Consider the following 13007-nt stretch of genomic DNA (forward strand, 5'->3'; position numbering starts at 1 on the left):
ATTACTAAACTGTAGCTCGCTTCAAGAAAAATGCAAACAAGAAGCGCAGAGTTCCATTTCAAGCACATCCATTTGAGAATGTTTTATTTTGGCTCGCTTCTTGGGTCATTTTTGTTATTTTGAGACAAATCAATCCTGTCACTTACATACTTCGAATTCCTCAGTCTCTCAAAATCTCTAATTCTTTTCACGCTCTATCTCTCCTTGTGTAATTTTACCACGTGTTTTCCAACAAGCCTAAAAAGAGGGGGCATAAGGACTGTCACAGCTGCCGTTTACTTACCGGCTCTCGGCGGCTTCCTGACCAGCACAGCTCATCTGCTCTGAGTGGCTTTCCACGCCTATGCTTCTCTCTTTCTGGCTTGGCGCCTGGGTCCTAGCGCGCGCCAAAATTCACATCCAGCTTTTCCTGGCTATTTAAGGTCCTCCGTTTCCTTCTTTCTATGCCAGACGATTTTGGTTCATCTAGTGTTCCTTGAGTTCCTAGTAGTCTTAGCTTTCTCATATATTGACATTCCCATGTTTTGACTTCAGCCTTTGCATTGACGTTCTGTGCCTGCCGCCTGCCCTGACCGTTTGCCTTCTTTCCCATTACAAACTATAGGCGCTTGCCCTGACCATTAGCTATGTGACTCATTTGATACCTTGGTAGCCTGCCCTGACCTTCTGCTATACCTGACCACAATATCTGTCTCTACACCTGTTATGTTGACTGTCACCAAGGGAGACTATTCTGGGGATAGCGACCTGGGGTTCCCCTACAGCGAAATTAGATCCCTGAAAATTGAAGACCAGGAGTCTCCTTAGACTCCACTCCCCAGTTTAACCCCACGTCAAATCCCTTGGTGACAAGTTGTGTTCACAACGCCTTCCTCTGGCCCTGTGACAAAAAATCTCACAGGCTCCGTGACATGGTTGAGGGGGAAAGCTCTCCAGTTTTGATGGCTCTCACTCAATTATACTATATCTTACACCAGCAGTCAGAAATAGATGGCTCCCAATATTTTTGTAAATGTTTGTTAGATGTTTATCGTTTTGTCCATTTACACCATGCTATTATCTTAGGTAGGTTTTTCACTAACATAAAATTTTGGAGCTATTTGAAGACAATAGAGTTGACATTCTTCTTAAAGTCTAGAATGAAGACCATTAAAGAAACACTAAACACAAAAAATACACAAAAATATCAGCAATTTCTCCATTAAGCTCCTTTTCTCCTTTTGATTCTATTTTCTCATATTCCAATTAAAACTTTGAAATATAAAAATATTTATTTTCTATGTGTCCCAGAGGATCAGCCATTTCTCATCTCATCCTCACAGCGCTGTGTCTGGCTGTAATACAACTAGGCATTTATCGTTATGACAAGCACAACTGGGTTTTTCTCTAATATAAAATTTTAAAAATATTTGAGGACAGTAGAGTTGACATTCTTCTTGAAGTCTAGAATGGAGACCATTAAAGGAATACTAAATACAAAAAATTCACAAAAATACCCGCAGTTTCTCCATTAATCTCTTTTTCATCTTTGATTCTATTTTCTCATATTGCAATTAATACTAAGAAATATAAAAATAATTATTTTCTTTGTGTCCCAGAGGATCAGCCATTTCTCATCTCTTCCCCACATTTCTGTGTCTGGCTGTAAGACAACTGGCTGCAGATGAAGCTTAGTCGCCATTGTTCTGTCTGCAATAGGACACACATACTACCCCCTTTGCTACGACCCACCCCTCCATCATTTGCCAGCCAAAAATAGAACAGCAAGAAATGAACCCCTGTGTTGTCTAAGATTTTTACAAGAACACAAGGAAAATCCTAAAGACTGACAAACTATGTGGTCACGTTTATCTCCTGTTTACTTTTGGTATTCATTTTTAGATTTAGTGTTCCTTAAATGTGCAGTAGTTGAAACATAATTCCTTGAAGGGGTTGTCCTGCATTAGAAAAATCGGTCTGCTTTTTTTTCCGCGCTGCAACGTTTGGAGCCCCATAATTTTTCTCAATGCTTGGTAAAGAGGAGGCACACACAAAATGTCATGGTGTGTCCCAGTTCTGGTGCATGAGAGGATGCTGACAAAAGCGGTCTTGGTGTTCATATCTACTTGTGTTCTTATAAATATGCACCAAGCATCATATATGTAACAAATGACTTGAATATTCAAACTTCAATGTGATAATATAGTAAATATTGCTGAAGGCAATACTTTTTTAGGTTGGAATAAATGAGGATGAACATGGAAGTGCTGACACACAAGCCAATCTTCAAAGAGGGTGAGTAAAATTATATGATATTGGATGACGGTATTGCAGCACAGTCACATTCACTTGAGAATGAGCTGCAATACAAGACATAGCTCATGGACAAGAGTGGCGGTGTTTTTGGGAAAAAAGGCAGATCTATTTTTTTTAATCCCAGACAATCCATCTAAAATTCCAATTGTTTAAACAATTTATAAAATATGTTTTGCCTGCTCAAGCAATCATTACAAACGTGGCACCACGTGAACCTACCAACATTGTAAATTTAAATTTCAATAGTGATTACACATTTTTTGTGACATTTTCATAACCACTGGGAGAAGTAAATATAGTACAGATCATTCCATGGTTATCTTCTATGTCCATGTTGAGTCAATCTAAACCAGGGGCCTCAAGCACGGGGCCTGTGGGCCGCATGCGGCCCATGGGACACATAGCCGCTAGTATAGGCTCTGCTCAGAGACTCTGGAATTCCCTGACATCGCTGTCCATATATGAACAGTGATGTCTGGGGCTTCCCCAGAGCCGGAGTCCCGTGCAGAGTGCTAGTATATGCTCTGCTCCGGGACTCTGTGGAATTCCCTGACATTGCTGTCCATATATGGACAGTGTGTCAGGGTTTTCCCTAGAGCCGGAGTCCCGGGCAGAGCGCTAGTATAGGCTCTGCTCTGGGACTCTGGGGAAGCATCTGACATCGCTGTCCATACATCGACAATAATGTCAGGGGCTTCCCCAGAGCAGGAGTCCGAGTGATGTCAGGAGCACAGCTGGAGTCCCAGCGCTCTGCCTGGGACTCCAGCTCTGGGGTTGCCCCTGACATCTCTGTCCATATATGGACAGTGATGTCAGGAGCAGAGCTGGAATCCCAGGCAGAGTGCTAGAAGTGGCTCTGCTCCGGGACTCCAGCTCTGGGCAAGCCCCTGACATCACTGTGGCAGCATCTGCGGAGGGCACTGTGGCAGCATCTACGAAAGGCACTGTGGCAGCATCTGCGGAGGGCACTATGGCAGCATCTACGGAGGGCACTGTGGCAGCATCTACGGAGGGCACTGTGGCAGCATCTACGGAGGGCACTGTGGCAGCATCTACGGAGGGCACTTTGGCAGCATCTACAGAGGGCACTGTGGCAGCATCTACAAAGGGCACTGTGGCAGCATCTACAGAGGGCACTGTGGCAGCATCTACAGAGGGAACTGTGGCACCATCTACAGAGGGCACTGTGGCAGCATCTACAGAGGGCACTGTGGCAGTATGTACAGAGGACACTGTGGAATTATCTAGGGGTGTGTTGCATTATCTACAGAGGGCACTGTGGCATTATCTACAGAGGGCACTGTGACAGCATCTACAGAGGTCACTGCGGCAGCATCCACAGAGGGCACTGCGGCAGCATCCACTGAGGGAACTGTGGCACTATCTAAAATGGGGCTTCACAATCTTGACGTTTGTCTGCCAAATGTGTCTAACTGAGCTGCCGGTCTGCATTCAGCGACACTTAAACTGGAAAACTGGATTGTTGAAATAAGCATGTGGAGAAATATCTCTAATTTTAAACCTAGCAGTATTATTATAGTAATGTATTATTATTATTATTATTATTATTATTATTATTATTATAGTAAAATAGTGTTATAGTAGTTCAAATAACTAATTGATTAACAATAATTTTGTATTGTATAAAATTTGAAAGTAATGCGGCCCGTCAACTTCCCATTTTTTTTATGTGGCCCACTTACCCGCCCGAGTTTGATACCCCTGATCTAAACTGTGTACTGTGCCAGTAAATTGCAAAGTAGTGTAATTGTGCTTTTACGTGTGTATATGTAAGTATATATCACTTTCATCTCCCAAAGAAAAAAGAAGAATCCACACTTGAAACAAAATTATTTATTATATTTTAAACTATAATATATTAATAATCAATATTTAAATTACACAACTTTCCATAAAAAAACACTAAATATATATATATATATATATATATATATATATAAAATAGTGACTTAAAACATGTACCCCAGCAGACAACACACATAGCTTTTGTGTTCTGATATGTAGCTTGAGCAAATTCTTCTGCATATTTATTATACATGAAGGTTGGGCTGCTAATTAAGAAATTAAAAAAAATAACGACCATCACACTTTGCATTAATGTCTCCATCTAGGAGGGTTCACTTTTTCTTTATTCCTGGGTTGGAGGGTCTGGAAGTGACAATTGCTCTGAAGAAGTGTAGGAGAGTCTATTACACACCTCCCAAGTTATGTTAAGGAAAGGATGGGAGTTCTTGTTAATGAATTATACTCTCTATTAAAATTATTAAACAGCTTTAATATGATGAATCGGTGTTAATTTAAGGTTATAAAAATAGATTTTGTTTTTGTATTAAAAGGGGTGGTCGCGGCTGGACTGGGGTTGTCTCTAAATAAGGACCTCTTGATTACTGCACATCTGACAAACCCGGCAATGAGCTGTTATTGCTACGGGTATCAGCAGGTGGCTGAATGGGCAATCATGTAATACATGGCCGCGCTAAGTCCTCCAGGCTCCACTCTGGCTAATAGATGGTGACTCTCGTCATGAGTGAGGAACCTCTTTTATGACGAGAGTCACCATCTATTAGCCAGAGTACAGTGGTTGTCCTATGATCAAATACATTTGTTTGAAGAACCTCCCTTCAGTCCTTTGCAAAACCACAAATAATAAAATAATAATATCATGATGATAATAAATGGGAAACTAAGCTCTGCTGTTTGTAGGTTGCTAAGTTTTTATATCATTCAGTTAGACTCACCACATCTATAAAAGTGTAGCCACTTACCAGTTTACCAATTCCAGAGATCACTTATATAAAAATAACAATTCATAATAAATAAAATAAATTAAGTTGCCTCTTTCTCCACTTTTTCTTCTGTAGTAATGGGTCAAGTAGACTTTACAAAGTCCATGAGCAATGAAGTAAAATTCTTGACACAACTGAAGGACCATAAGGTCATTTCAAGATAAACATTAATTGATATTGTCCTCTAAAGATATCTTACAAAACTGATACCTATTAAAATTTGTGTCATTGGAGTATCTGTGCTTAACTTGCCATATCTGTGCTTAACTTGCCATATGATGGTTTATAATTATGTGCAGTTTCTACCGAGATTTGATAAAAACATTTTCAGCTTCCCAAAAAATGCTTTAGGATAATTCTTTTCAGTTTTAAATTCTCTCTGAAACAAAGATACAGATTTATCATGAAAACTGCCTCACCAGTTACATATATCGGATTACAGTTAAATTAGTACAGTTTTTTATTATCACTTCTATTTATTACTAGGTTCTCACATTTAAAAAAAGAAAGGGCAAGGAAGGAAGTAAGAAAAGAAAGGAAGACGCTTTTCCTACTGTTCGAAGAAAAATATACAGAATTATAAGGGTATGTTCACACGCACCTTTTTCAGGCGTAACTCGGTGTTTTACGCCTCGAATTATGGCACAATGCCACTAATACGCCTAAAAACATCTGCCCTTTGCTTTCAATGGGAATTACGATGTTCTGTTCCCATGAGCCTTTATTTTACGCGTGTCTGTCAAAATATGGCACGTAAAATGACAGCTCGTCAAAAGAAGTGCAGGACACGTCTTGAGATGTTTTTGGAGGCGTTTTTCATTGACTCCATTGACAAAACAACTCCAAAAACGGACGTAAAAAACGCAGCAAAAAACGCGAGTTGTTAAAAAAACGTCTGAAAACAGCTCCATATTTTCAGATGTTTTTTCTCACTGCGTGTGAACATACCCTAACTGTTGACTTTCTTTTATATGCCTGATCACAGCTACAAACTGTTACATTACTTTTACATAGACTTTTTTCCATACATTCCACCTTTAAAATTATTTTTTTTAGTAAATTAGCAATAAGTAAGGGAGAAAAGCAAAAGAGTATAACTGCAGAATCAGACTATACGGGATTTGTTTGTCAAAAATATAAGTCTGCATAGGAGCTGTAGACGCAAAATGGTAGGATATTTTTATTATTTGCAAAGTTGTTTTATTTTTATAAATCTTATATGAAAAATGATTGCAACGGTATACATAACCTTTAGGGGATTTCTGGTTATTCAAAATTGTGTGCAGATGGTTTAAATACAGTTAGATTAGTAATTTACCAGTGTACTGTCTGTAGCCAAAATGCTTAGGAAGCCAGTCTCACATGTAATCATGTGATCATGCTCCTGGTGTTTATCTCCTGCTTGTGTGACATCGACAGTACCTAGCCATTATATCTTAACACTGAATTAGAAGGTTGTTAAAACAAGTTCCATATGGTGTTTTCTCAGTAAATCCAATATTCAAAAAATTGGAATAGAAATCTCAATTGGGCTCCATTACTTAGCTGTCAGGCTGTCATTACCATTATATTTCCATGTGTATATTCTTTATAATATTCTAAAATTAATCTTAAGCCTAGGGCTACAAAAGGACTTTGTCAATGTTGCATTACAGAAGCATCTAAAGGAATGATTAAGTTGCACAGTTTGCAATTTAATGCAACACAACTGCTTCTTGTAGAAGTTGGCCCACCATTCTTTTTAATGGAAGTCTTGTACAACATTTTTATCACATAATAGTCTTGAGACTTTTGCTCACTTCTGGAAAAAACATAATTTTGACATAAGAAAAAACATGTTGCATGACAAAGTTGCCTGGAATTGAAAAGACCCTTCCTACTATGGGTTGATTCTATATTCAGTAAGACCCTAAATCCAAAGGAGAACTTTATCCAATTAAAGCACCTATGTTTTGACATCTTATAGCAGTGATGTGGGTCACTCTATAATGTTGCTGTCTATCCTAGTCATTACTAGTTATGACCATATATTAAGTGTAGATAATGCTAAGCAGGGTCGAACTCTAGGCACACATGTGATTGACTAGCAGAATGTCAAAAACTGTCAGTGGGCCAGAAAGTAAATCAATTCAATGGGTCCTAGGACTGCTCAGTCTAAAATAGAGGATGTGTTCACATGTCGCGGTCTATTTGAATTTTTAGCCTTAAAAAAAAACATGCCATTTTGCTACGATTTTGGGAAAATCGCAGAAAAAAAAAGCAAATTGACCGTGACGTCTGAACACACCTTAAAGAGTACTTAAGATTTGTAGTGCTTGATAAATAATTGATTCTTTTAGGCTGAGTTCTCATCTGCGTCAGGGCTCCGTTCCGACGTTCCGTTTCGGAACGGAGCCCTGACTTACACAAACAGAAAATCTTGATGGAACGTGGGAAAGAGCTCTGACGCAGATGTGAACGCAGCCTTAGTTTGGACATGTTATATAAAGAAATTTACAATCAACTCACCCCATGCTCTTCTGACTTAATTTTTTTCAAGATTTTTATTAGTTTTTCTATGCCAGGTATATTTTTTTCCAGTTTTACTAGTCCATCATGATATAACGCTACACATTTTGAACTCTGAAAAAGACAATAAAGGCCATTTAACAATAATGAAAAAGATACATTTTATACCTATAACTGATAACTACCGTAAGTTGTTCCAATTCATGCGCTAGGGTTATACTGTATCGTTTCAAAACTAGGCAATTCTGGAACAGCTAAGTAACAGCCCTTGTAGAAACTGTAGTGAGTCATATTGGTCAGCACCCAGCTTTTCCAGAAACCGTTATAACTAAGTTAAGTCTTAATTGTGTTTTAGTATGAAATACACAGAACAGGAGTGTAACAATCATAGGCACAGGGGAAGGGGTGACCGCAACTGGCTCTGGAGTGGAAGGGGACCTGCCAGCCCTAGGCCCCCATGTGCCGCTTAGTTTACTATGACAAAGCAGGGAGCCATTGACTCCCTGTCCTACCACTGATTTTGGTAGGCCACATGCTGTTTTAGTCACTGCATTGTGCCACCTGCTCCGGGCAGCAGGCAGTAGACACAGCAGCTCATCGTGTAGGACTGGTATCTACCACTATATGGTTACTATGGCGATAGTATTGGTCTTTGTATAGTGGATATTATTTAGTAATAGTAAGTTGGTATTATTCAGTCACTATGCAGTTTTAACAAGTGGTCATGGTGTGGTGGTTTTATTCAGTAACTATGTAGTGATATTATGTAAGTTATGGTTAGCTGTCATTGTATTAGCCACAACATGCTGAGGGAGCCTGAGGGTACCCGGAGGGGAGAAGAGAAGCGGTGAGGTAAGCATTCATTTTTTTTATTTTATTGTCTGTTTCGGGGGTAGGGGGATAGTCTTATGAGGGGGCAAGGCACGGTGCCTGGCACTGGCCTCTGCCTTGCTACGCCACGCAGAGTGAAATCTACGCCAATTTCCTGGCGTAGATTATAATAAATTTGTCAGTCCGTTGTGGCCTTGCCCTTTTTTGCATCATCTCGTCCCTTTCCACAAAAGTGGCGAAGGCAGTGTAAGAAGGCAAAAAGTTTGAGAGCAACTACTCCACTTTTCCTTAGCACTAGTTTTGATAAATCTCCCACCCTATGTGTGAAGCTGAATTCACACACGTTGTTTTGCTGCAGCCAGATGATAGTTTAAGGTCAATAGCAAAATATGAGGAAGCATACATACACAGCATTTTGGATTTTGTCGTGTTTATGGGGTCAGTGACATTTTTTTTACAAGATTAGTTATTTCATTTTTTTCTTGCATTTTATCCATAAGCTTAATTTTCTTTAGGATTTCAAAAATGCATGTTCAAAATGATATAACTATTCCCAGATATGTTATTGCTCCCAAATTCCACCTGAAGGGACATTTTTTTGGATCCCACTCTGTGCCAATATCCTGAAATTTGACATTGTTTGACGTAGCTGTACAAAACCTTGTTTTTTGCAATTTGTACTTTATGGAGGTTCCATTTTTTGGTACATTATCGCTTAATTTACATGAATTTTTATTTTGGCAAAAAATGCAGAAAAAAGCAGTTCCGTTGCAGTTTTTTATTTGACATTTTTTACAGCATCAACCATTAAAATTGATCCTATAAATGTGCTGTGCAGATTGCTATGGTCATGACCAAATATGTGTATATTATTTTATGTTTTTAAACTTATTTAATAAAGTTTATTTATTGTAAAAAAAATTGCATTTGTGTGTATTTCTCTACAATTTTTTTTATATAACATTACTTTTTTTTTTACTAATTTTACTTTTTTCATAAATCTAATAGAGGGATTTTTATTAGATTTTTATTTTTCAACTATAATATACTGGCATATATCTATATGCCAGTACATTAGCCTGTGTACTGACAATACACAGGCAGTTGTAAGGACATACCAAAGTATTCCCTAACGACAAGAAAAATGGTCAGACCGTCCTGGGGTCCTTCAATGGACAATGGCTGTCTGCCTTTAAAAGGTATGTCCCTTTATCGCATCACAGGTATTAACCCTCCCTTTTTTCCATTTGAATGACGCGATCAGCTATCATTGCAGCATTTAAGGCGTTAACTGCGGAGATCAGAGGTTTCTCTGATCTCCGCCATTAGAGCGTGGCTGCGGCTGTACATTACAGCCATTGCCCCAGTCCTGATGTTATGGGCAGACTTGCTATGCCCGTGCGATCAGCAGGACGTGTATGCTCGTCATGATACGGCAACGTCCTGCCACTCAAGACGAGCACACATGTCATGTGTCTTCAACCAGTTTACTTCATAGCTATTTACTTAGGATTTCGTTTTTTGTGGGGAACTGGGCTGACTTCTCTGTCAGCTGCAGGCCCTATCGTAGAGACAGGCTGAAACCTAAATGGGTAGGTTGCAGCTGTGGTAGGAGAAAAATCGGTTAGATGTTTGGAGGAGGAAGGGTAGATGGTGATACAAAAATGGGGTAAGATAGATTAGATAGGGAAGGGGAGACAGCAAGTCTTAATGGGGATTTAGTGGAAGTAGGGGTTATCAAGGCAATATGAATTTGACTAAAAATAAATGTAGACCTAGAAAAAGTAATAATGTTGGTAATATCAAATGTAAGCTGGCAAATGCAAGAAGTCTTGAAAATGAAAATTAATAAATTGGAGGTTCTACTGATGAGCAAGGGTTATGTATTATGTATGAAGTAGTGGTCAACAGAAACCTGGCTGTATGAGAGAGAAGACTGGGTCAATAATGTGGAAAGCTACACTGTGTTTAGCTTAAATAGGCTGAGGGATATGTCTTTTTGTAAAAGTCGAGCCTAAGACCAGTGCTGAATGAATACATTGGGGGAGTGTATGACAGTGTGGAGACTTTATGAGTAAATATCCATGGAGCGGGCAATAACTTTAAATTACTAATTGGAGTAATTGTTATAAGTCAACGAACATAGCTGAACAGGCAAAATATAGAACATTGCAACAAACAGAAAAGGCTATTCTGACATTACTTGGGACATAGAGGCCACTGGATGTGCTAAAAGTAAAAAACAAAAATATCCACAATTTGAGACAATTATTTAAATTAGCTGGTAGATGAACAAAACAGAGGAGATGCTTTGTTGGATCTGGTGTTATCTAATAGACAGGACATAATACCAGATTTGGAGGTCCGGGAGCACTTGGGTGTCTCTGGTCCCTGATGTTCCCAAAGAAGATTTGCCCATGCCAGGGCTTTGCCAGTAAGGAGCGAGTTTATGAAGGCGATCCTAGCGTCATCAGAGGAGAAGGCCCTGGCATGTAGTCTGAAGTGGATCTGGCACTGATTCAGAAATCCCCTGTAGGACCTCGTGTCTCCGTCATAGCGAGGAGGTAGCCGCAGGGAGCATAGGGGGTCAGCACTGGTACTGATAGGAGGTGTAGCAGGTGGAATAGCAGTAATAGGTGCGGTGACAACTGTGGCTTGAGTAACCAGCTGATGTGCAATGGCATTCACTGACAGGAGGAGTTGATCTTGCCGTGACTGAAGGTCTTGCATCTCTGCCAGCATGGCTTGTGTCGTCAAGGTCTCGGGTTGACCAGCGGGGTCCATGACCTGAGCGTACTGTCACGATCTAGGGGTATGTGCACCCACTAGGCTGCTCTGCCGTAGCAGAGAGGCAGCTGACCAAGTCACAGTCTATGCAAAAGTCTATACGAGTTCATAGCACCAGGGTACCTGAAATAGTCCAGATGCTGGCAGGGGCTCTGGCACGAATGGTAGTAGGTTGTGCCAGATGTGGCGGATGACAACGGGTGAAGTAGGTTGTGCCAGACATGGTGGATGACAACGGGTATAGTAGGTTGCACCAGACGTGGCGGATGACAACGGGTGCAATAGGTTGCGTCAGACGTGGCGGATGACAGCAGGTGCAGTAGGACACGACTCCAAATACTAACAGTCTCAGGAACACGGACACAGCACGGGATACAGGATACAGGATACAGGAAGCAGGGCACAGGTAACAACGGGAAAAGGATAACACTAAGGGACCATTTGCAAGACTGACATGGGAATACTAACAATGCTCAGGCAATAAGCAAAGGGGCAGGGCCCTTCTTATAGTCCAGTGTGATCATGGGCTAATTAATGATGATTCCCATGACTCCCTTTAAGGCCGGGCACGAGCGTGCGTGCACACCCTACAGGACACAGCGGCCTGGAGCGGAAGTGAGTGCTGGCGTCTCCTGGCGAGGAGATGCGGGCCAGCGCTCACAGATCCAAGGGGGGGGGGTAAGTAATCCCGGCAGTCCGCAGCCATGGACGCTACAGCCCCTTTAAAAGATGAGCGTGGAAATTTAATTGTAGAGAACAAAGAAAAGTCAGATTTTAAACATGTACTTTTCACAGATGGGCTGCCAGTGCCATATATCATTCAGGGGGACAGTATCAATGTTATCCACCCAATATTAACTACGCAACACTAGAGAAGCTGCGTCTGAGCAAATGAAATATTGTTAAAGACCCCAACCCAGACGGCATTCATCCACGTTTATCACAGGATTTGAGATTGGTAATTGATAGACCGTTTGGACTCCCTTGTAACAGGATCAGTGCCACAGGACTGGAGAATAGCTGATGTTGTACCAGGGTAAAAGGTAAAACTAGATAACTACCATCCGCTAAGCCTGACACCAGGGCTTAACTAGGAAAGACTGGGCCCGATAGCAAACTTTTGACTGGGGTCCCCCCTCCGCTGGGTATCACAAACCCCCCCTTGTAGATAGTGCCTCCCTATAGATTCCACTACACAGCGCCCCCCTATAGTTGGCACCATACACAGCCCCCTGTAGATAACGCTTTACACCCCCCCTGTAGATAACGCCTTACAGTCCCAAATCCCCCTGTAAATAACGCCATACAGCCTCTCTGTAGATAACGCCATAAGCCCCCCTGTAGATAATGCCATACAGCCCCCTGTAGATAACTCCATACAGCCCCCTGTAGGTAATGCCATACAGCCCCCCTGTAGATAATGCCATACAGCCCACCTGTAGATAACGCCATACAGCCCCCCGTAGATAATGCCATACAGCCCCCCTGTAGATAACGCCATACAGCCCCCTGTAGATAACACCATACAGCCCCCTGTAGATAACGCCATACAGCCCCCTGAAGATAATGCCATACAGCCCCACTGTAGATAACGTCTTACAGTCCCAAATCCTCCCTGTAGATAACACCATACAGCCCCCCTGTAGATAACGCCATACAGACCCCCCCTGTAGATAACGCCATACAGACCCCCCCTGTAGATTACGCCATACAGAGTCCCCCCTGTAGATAACGCCATACAGACCCCCTGTAAATAACGCCATACAGACCCCCTGTAAA

This window comes from Rhinoderma darwinii, chromosome 3 (assembly GCF_050947455.1).
Source record: "Rhinoderma darwinii isolate aRhiDar2 chromosome 3, aRhiDar2.hap1, whole genome shotgun sequence".
NCBI classification, from domain to species: Eukaryota; Metazoa; Chordata; class Amphibia; order Anura; family Rhinodermatidae; genus Rhinoderma; species Rhinoderma darwinii.